Below are 7,670 nucleotides of genomic sequence, written 5' to 3' on the forward strand. Positions count from 1 at the left end.
GGGTTTCACCGTGATAGTCAGGATGGTCTCGATCTCCTGACCTCGTGATCCGCCCGTCTTGGCCTCCCAAAGTGCTGGGATTACAGGCTTGAGCCACCGCGCCCGGCCGAGGGCCAGGTTTTTTGCTGGCTCTGTGAATGACACACCTGATCAAACCAATCGCCTGGGCCCTATGCACATCAGACACTGCCTCCTCCAGCCTCCCAATATAAAGGACTAGTTTTCCGCGGCACCCGGGATTGTCCGTTTGGAGCCCCGCTCCCTCTTTATGGGGGAGCCGTTTTCTTCTTTCTTTCTTCTTTCTTGCCTGTTAAACTTTCCGCCCTTTGAAACCACTCCACGTGTGGCCGTGTTGTTTATCTAATCAGCAAGAGACAAAGAACCCTGGTGTTTCTCCAGTCATCGGAGCTGTATCACTGGGATTACAGGCATGAACCAGCATGTCTAGCCTGGTCTCAAACTCTTAGCTTCAAGAGATCTTCCTGCCTCTGCCTCCCAAAGAGCTGGGATTACAGGTATGAACCACTGTACCTGGCCCTATACCACATTTTCTTTACCCATTCATCTGCTGTTGGACATGTAGGTCGATTCACTTTTTCCCATTCCCACATACGGCACAATCAGGAGCTGTGCTATGCACTCTCCTGGCTCTGCTTTCCAGGGAACAGAAGTAGATATAACAATTTGAATTTCCCCATTATAATCTGAATCGATGACTCCTGTACGTATTTGTACGCCTTTTAAACTTACACTAGACCTTCCTAAAAGTAACCCTATTGTCCCTGCTGGCAAGGATCCACAGACTTCTGTTGGGACCTTTTGCAGGGGTTCCCCAGGCAGAAGGCTCACAACTTTTGTGCAGCAAAAATCTACTGTGGCACTACCGGCTGTGACGGGGGACAGACATTGTACAGGGGTGAGGGAATAGCCTGAGCTGGAAATGCCCCAGTTTAGAACGGGGCCTGGGACGGGCCCCTCATGGCTCATTCCCAAAATTGGGTTCCCTTCTTTATCAAAAGTGATGGAAGTTCCCACTTTTATCAAAAGTGACACTGACTAGCCCCGTGTTTTCCTTTTTTATGTTTTGGACATATTTCAGGATCAGCAGTTTTCTTTTTTCCCCTATCTGGCAGCCTGACTTGCTGATTTTTTCTACATTCTTTTGACCATGTGTCCCACAGTTAAAACAAGCTCCAGGAAATGGAGTATTTCCTTTATCCACTCTCAGTCCTGCCCTTGCCTGTGCCAATAAGGTAGCTTTATGCACATTACCTCCAATACCATCACAGTCCTTGACATAATCAACTAAATGTGCTTTCCCTCTGATAGGTCACAGAGCAGCCTGGCAATCAGGATTAGCATTGTCAGAAGCTAGTAACTGCAACACTGTATCCTGAGCAGCTGAATCTGCAGTCATCTTTTTAAGAGACTTCTGTAACTGAGCTATAAAATCAACATATGGTTCTCTTGGTCCCTGTTTTGTAGCACTAAAGGAAGGGTATTGTTCCCCACCTGAAGTGATTTTTTTCCCAAGCTCTAATGCACGCTCCTCTAAGCTGTTCTATGGCATCATCCTGCATGACCAGTTGTGCATCTAAACCAGCCCAGCCACCAACCCCCCAAAAGTTGGTCTGCAGTTATATTAATTTGAGGTTGGGCCTGGGCATTGCAAGCAGCCTGAATGGAAGCTTCATCTGGCCACCAAGTTTTAAATTGTAAGAACTGAGCAGGAGTTAGACAAGCTCAAGTAAGAGCGTCTCAGTCAGTAGGTATCATTTGACCAGAAACAGTAACATTCTTTAACAGTCCTGTGGAGAAAAGAAAGAGATCAGACTGTTACTGTGTCTATGTAGAAAGAAGTAGACATAAGAGACTCCATTTTGTTCTGTACTAAGAAATTCTTCTGCCTTGAGATACTGTTAATCTGTAACCCTACGCCCAACCCTGTTCTTGCAGAGACATGGGCTGTGTCTACTCAAGGTTTAATGGATTTGGGGTTGTGCAGGATGTGCTTTGTTAAACAAGTGCCTGAAGGCAGCATGCTTGTTAAATGTCATCACCATTCTCTAATCTCAAGTACCCAGGGACACAAACACTGCGGAAGGCCGCAGGGACCTCTGCCTAGCAAAGCCAGGTATTGTCCAAGGTTTCTCCCCATGTGATAGTCTGAAATGTGGCCTTGTGGGAAGGGAAAGACGGGTGGGTCTGTGCTGAAGAGGATTAGTAAAAGAGGAAGGAAGGCTTCTGTCTCCTGCCCATCCCTGGGCAATGGAATGTCGTGGTGTAAAACCTGATTGTATGTTCTATTTACTGAGATAGGAGAAAACCACCTTAGGGCTGGAAGTGGGACGTGCTAGTGGCAGTGCTGCTCTTTATGCCCTGAAAGTGTTTATGGAGATGTTTGCATATATGCACATCAAAGCACAGCACTTTTCCTTAAACTTATTCATAACACAGATCTTTATTCATATGTCTTCTTGCTGACCTTCTCCCTATTATGACCCTATTGTCCTGCCACTTCCCCCTCTCCGAGATGATAAAGATAATGGTCAATAAATACTGAGGGAACTCAGAGACCGGTGCTGGCGTGGGTCCTCCGTATGCTGAGCGCTGGTTCCCTGGGCCCACTTTTCTTTCTCTATACTCTGTCTCTGTGTCTCTTTCGTTTCTCAAGTCTCTCGTTTCACCTGACGAGAAACGCCTACAGGTGTGGCGGGGCAGGCCATTACAAAAGGAGAACCTGGTCCATACTGACATTGCTTGTTTTAATTCTTCGAGTAATTTAAAAGGAAAAGGTTCAAAGTAGCTGTAACATTTCCCTCTTGATTTGGGGGGTGTATTCCAACAGGGAACTGCCAAGCCTCTAAATCACCCTCTCGCCTAGCTTGCTGAATTCCTGCCTGAATAGAACTAACAGCAGTCACTCGAGGTGTTGCTCGAACAGTCACTGGGGCAACTACTTTTCACCCAGTGTCCTCCGGAAAAGAAAGATCTGGGGGGTCATTTTCTTCAAAATAATAAGGAGGGGGTGCAGAAGGGTAGGGATGAACCTCTCCTTCCTTTGCCGCTTTACCTTCAGCTGGCAAATAAACATGCTCTGTAACCTCTTCTGTGACTTCAGTATACTCTTGTTCCTCCTCTTCATCAGTGTGAAAAAGTTCCAAGGTGGAACGAACCAGACCCCAAACTTGCCCACTGTTACCCTGACGCTTCCGAGCTCCCCTCCTTACCACGAGGATTGCTTTAAGAGTACTCGGGTGTCCCCCAGCTAGTGTTCCGTTCCAACCATCTCTCCGGGGACCCTTCGACCTGGATTCGAGCCCCCACGATGGATACCAATTGCCGAGACCAGTTCGGTCGGGGAGACCCTAACCCAGTGGCGCTAGAGGAATTAAAGACACACACACAGAAATATAGAGGTGTGAAGTGGGGAATCAGGGGTCTCACAGCCTTCAGAGCTGAGAGTTTTGAACAGAGATTTACCCACATATTTATTAACAGCAAAGCAGTCATTAACATTGTTTCTATAGATATTAAATTAACTAAAAGTATCCCATAACCTTATGGGAAAGGAAGGGATGGGCTGAATTAATTGCAGCAGGAACATGCCCTTAAGACACAGATTGCTCATGCTTTTGTCTGTGGCTTAAGAATGGCTTCAAGGGGTTTTCCGCCCTGGGTGGGCCAGGTGTTCCTTGCCCTCATTCCCGTAAACCCACAACCTTCCAGCTTGGGCATTAGGGCCATTATGGACATGTTACAGTGCTGCAGAGATTTTGTTTATAGCCAGTTTTGGGGCCATTTACGGCCAGATTTTGGGGTACTTACTCCAAACACATTAATTAATTTCTAGTTTCTCTATTTGGTTCCATTGGTTTACATGTCTGTTTTTATGCCAGTACTATGCTGTTACTATGGCTTTGTAGTATATTTTGAAGTCTGGTAATGTGATACCTTCAATTTTGTTCCTTTTGCTCAGGATGGCTTTTGTTATTTGGGGTCTTTTGTGATTCTATGCAAATTTTAGTGTTTTTCTATTTCTGTGAAGAGTGTCAGTGGTATTTTGATAATAACTGCGTTGAATCTGTAGATTGCTTTGGGTGGTGATGTGGTTTAGCTCTGTGTCCCCGCTCAAACCTCATCTCAAATTGTAACCCCCACGTGTCGAAGGAGGGACCTGGTGGGAGGCGATTGGATCATGGGGACAGGTTCCCCCATGCTGTTCTGGTGATACTGAGTGAATTCTCATGAGATCTGATGGTTTAAAAGTGTGGCACATCCCCCCTTGCTCTCTCTCTACTGCCGCCTTGTGAAGAAGGTGCTTGCTTCTCCTTTACCTTCCGCTATGATTGTAAGTTTCCCAAGGCCTCCCTAGCCATGCAGAACTGTGACTCAATTAAACCTCTCTTCTTTATAAATTACTCAGTCTGGGCCGGGCATGGTGGCTCACACCTGTAATCCCAGCACTTTGGGAGGCCGAGATGGGTGGATCACAAGGTCAGGAGATCAAGATCATCCTGGTCAACATGGTGAAACCCCATCTCTACTAAAATGCAAAAAAATTAGCCAGGTGTGGTGGCACGCACCTGTGGTCCCAGCTACTCAGGAGGCTGAAGCAGGGGAATTGCTTGTACCCAGGAGGTGGAGGTTGCAGTAAGCCAAGATCGTGCCACTGCACTCCAGCCTGGTGACAGAGCAAGACTCCATCTCAAAAATAAATAAATAAATAAATAAATAATAATCAGTCTCAGGTAGTTCTTTGTAACAGTGTGAAAATGAACTGATACAGGTAGTATGGAGCATGGCTTCTAATTCCACAAGTTACACTCCCACTTACGCCTAAGAGTCCTGTCTCTAAGCTCCTTAACTACAAAATCTCCATTCTATGACCTCTTTGTCTCCTAGACTCGTATTTGACTCCAACATGCCCCAGAATACAATTATCCAGGATGATATGAGAATGGAGAGATTCCATAGTAAGAATTAGATTCCCTTTGTCATCCTGCCTCACCCCCACTGACAGGGCTGTACCAGACACAGTGACCCACATTTCCAGCTCTTACAAACAACAAAAATTTGCCAACCATGTCCTGAAAGGATGTCACTGATGCTCAGCAGTTAGCTTTGATGGTTTCCAGTGTTAGCAGACAGGATGCATTACACAGTGCCTCCTCCCCACTTTCCAGGGATGTGGCCTGGAGTACCTTTGGCCTTGGGGAATCTTCCCCCAGATTCCACTGATGGGTCAAATTTTAGGAATCAGCTCACTCCCTTAGAGGCAGCTGTGATTCTCATGCTTGTCCTGCTGATCTGGACCTTCTGGTGCTCTCTGTAGAAACCAGGAAACATCAGGAGATTTAATCCCACTTCAGGAACTCAGTTTTCTTTTTCTCTGTCTTCATTCCCTCTTCTCACTCTATTGCATGTAACTAGGTCACTGCATCTCAAAAAACACATAACTTTTTTTTTGTTTATTTTTGGGTTTACTTTTATTTTTATTTTTTTGAGACACAGTTTCACTCTGTCACTCAGGCTGGAGTGCAGTGGAACGATCTCAGCTCACTGCAACCTCTGGGTTCAACTGATTCTCCTGCCTCCGCCCCCCAAATAGCTGGGACTACAGGTGTGTGCAGCTACGCCTGACTTTATTTATTATTAGTAGAGACCAGGTTCCACCATGTTGGCCAGGCTCCTGAGGTCGAACTCCCAAGTGATCTGCCTGCCTCAGCCTCCCAAAGTGCGGGATTACAGGCGTGAGCCACTGCACATGGCCAATGCATAAACTATTTTAAGAAATCACATTTCTGTGTTTTTCTAATACTCTTTGCTCCTTGCTCATTCATTTGGCCATCTGTTACTCATCAGCAGATAAGCTGTAGCAAGTGGGAAAATGGGAAAAAGTATCTATTCACTTAACTTTTCCTTCCACATGATGAAAAATAGGCATCACTTTTTTTTTTCTTTGAGTTGGAGACTTGCTCTGTCACCCAGGCTAGAGTGCGGTGATGTGATCTCAGCTCACTGCAACCTCTGCCTCCTGGGTTTAAGCAATTCTTCTGTCTCAGCCTCCCAAGTAGCTGGGTCTACAGGCGTGCACCACCACACCTGGCTAATTTTTGTGTTTTTAGCAGAGATGGGGTTTTGCCACGTTGGCCAGGCTGGTCTTGGACTCCTGACCTCAAGTGATCCGCCCAGCTCGGCCTCCCAAAGTGCTGGGATTACAGACGTGAGCCACAACACCTAGCAAAAATAAGCATCACTTTATTTGTTTATTTGTTTGTTTGTGACAGAGTCTCGCTCTGTCTCCCCGACTGGATTGCAGTGGCACAATGATGGCTCACCATAACCTCGACCTCCTGGCTCCATCCATCCTCCTTAGTAGCTGGGATTACAGGCATGCGCCATCATGCCCAGCTATATTGTTCTTTTCTTTTCTTTTCTTTTCTTTGGTGGAGGTGGGATTTTGCCATGTTTCTCAGGCTATTCTCAAACTCCTGAGCTCAAGCAATCTGCCCTCCTCAGCCTCCCCAAGTGCTGGGATTACAGGCATGAGACACTGTCCCTGGCCATCACTTCCTTTGGACTGTAGAACTCCTTGGCCCAGCTCATGGGAAAGAGCATTCTAAGGTGGCAATTACTGAGCAGCTCAGGGGCAATAAGGGGATTTTGAGGAAAGGAAGACATTGGAGAGGAAAGGGGGCCTCCCAGGCTGGGGTTTTGGTTTATTCTTGGGCTCAGGGGGAGCAGGTGTTGTAGAAGGGGAAGCTCCCTCCATGCCCTTCCTGCTTCTCTGGAAGGAATCCATGCCATGTTCCAGGACACACAGAAGGCCATAGTTACTTGTGGGGAGGAGTCACAGGCATTAAAGGCTCACACTTGTCGCATTGAGTATTCTTCTTCCCATCCTTGAGTGGAAGAAGAGAACTGACCCAGTGCCTGGACTCTTGGAACAATCACCTGTTGTATTGATTACCTTCTTGCATAAATGAATTCCCCCAAAGTTTAGTGGCTGTATTAGTCTGTTCTCACACCGCTATAAAGAACTACCTGAGATGGTAATTTATGAAGAAAAGAGGTTTGTTGACTCACACTTCCACAGCCTGTACGGGAAGCATGGCTGAGGCATCAGGAAACTTACAATCATGTTGGAAGGCAAAGGGGAAGCAGGTGCATCTTACCATGGCAGAGAGAGCAGAGGGGGACGTGTTACACACTTTTAAACCATCGGATCTCGTGAGAACTCAGTCACTTTCACGAGAACAGCAAGCGGGGATCTGCCTCCATGATCCAATCACCTCCCACCAGGTCCCTCTCCCAGCACTGGGAATTACAGTTCAACAGGAGGTTTGGATGGGGACACAGAGCCAAACCATATCAGTGGCATAACTCATTTTTTATCTCACGGTTTCTGTGTGTCAGGAATCTATTACAGCTTAGCCGTGTACTCTGGCTCTGAGTTTCTCACAAGGCTGTGGTCGAGGTGCTGGCGGTGGCTGCGGTCATCTTCAATTTCCACTCAGAGGTGCATTTGCTTCCAAACTTATTCAATAGGTTATTGGCAGGTTTTGGGTCCTTACAAGCTGTTGGATTGACAACTTTGGCTCTGCACGGTCTGTTGGCCTGGGTCCTTCCTGGGTTCCTTACCATGTAGGCCTGTCCACAAGGAAGCT

The 7,670-nt window shown here is 46.8% G+C and overlaps 1 pseudogene; it reads right to left on the reverse strand.

Moving 5' to 3' along the window:
* Positions 1-5,050, reverse strand: part of LOC105514262 — a 7,260-nt pseudogene extending 2,210 nt beyond the window's left edge.
* Positions 5,051-7,670: the final 2,620 nt, after the last annotated feature.

This window comes from Colobus angolensis, unplaced genomic scaffold, assembly GCF_000951035.1.
Source record: "Colobus angolensis palliatus isolate OR3802 unplaced genomic scaffold, Cang.pa_1.0 Scaffold24, whole genome shotgun sequence".
Classification (NCBI taxonomy): domain Eukaryota; kingdom Metazoa; phylum Chordata; class Mammalia; order Primates; family Cercopithecidae; genus Colobus; species Colobus angolensis.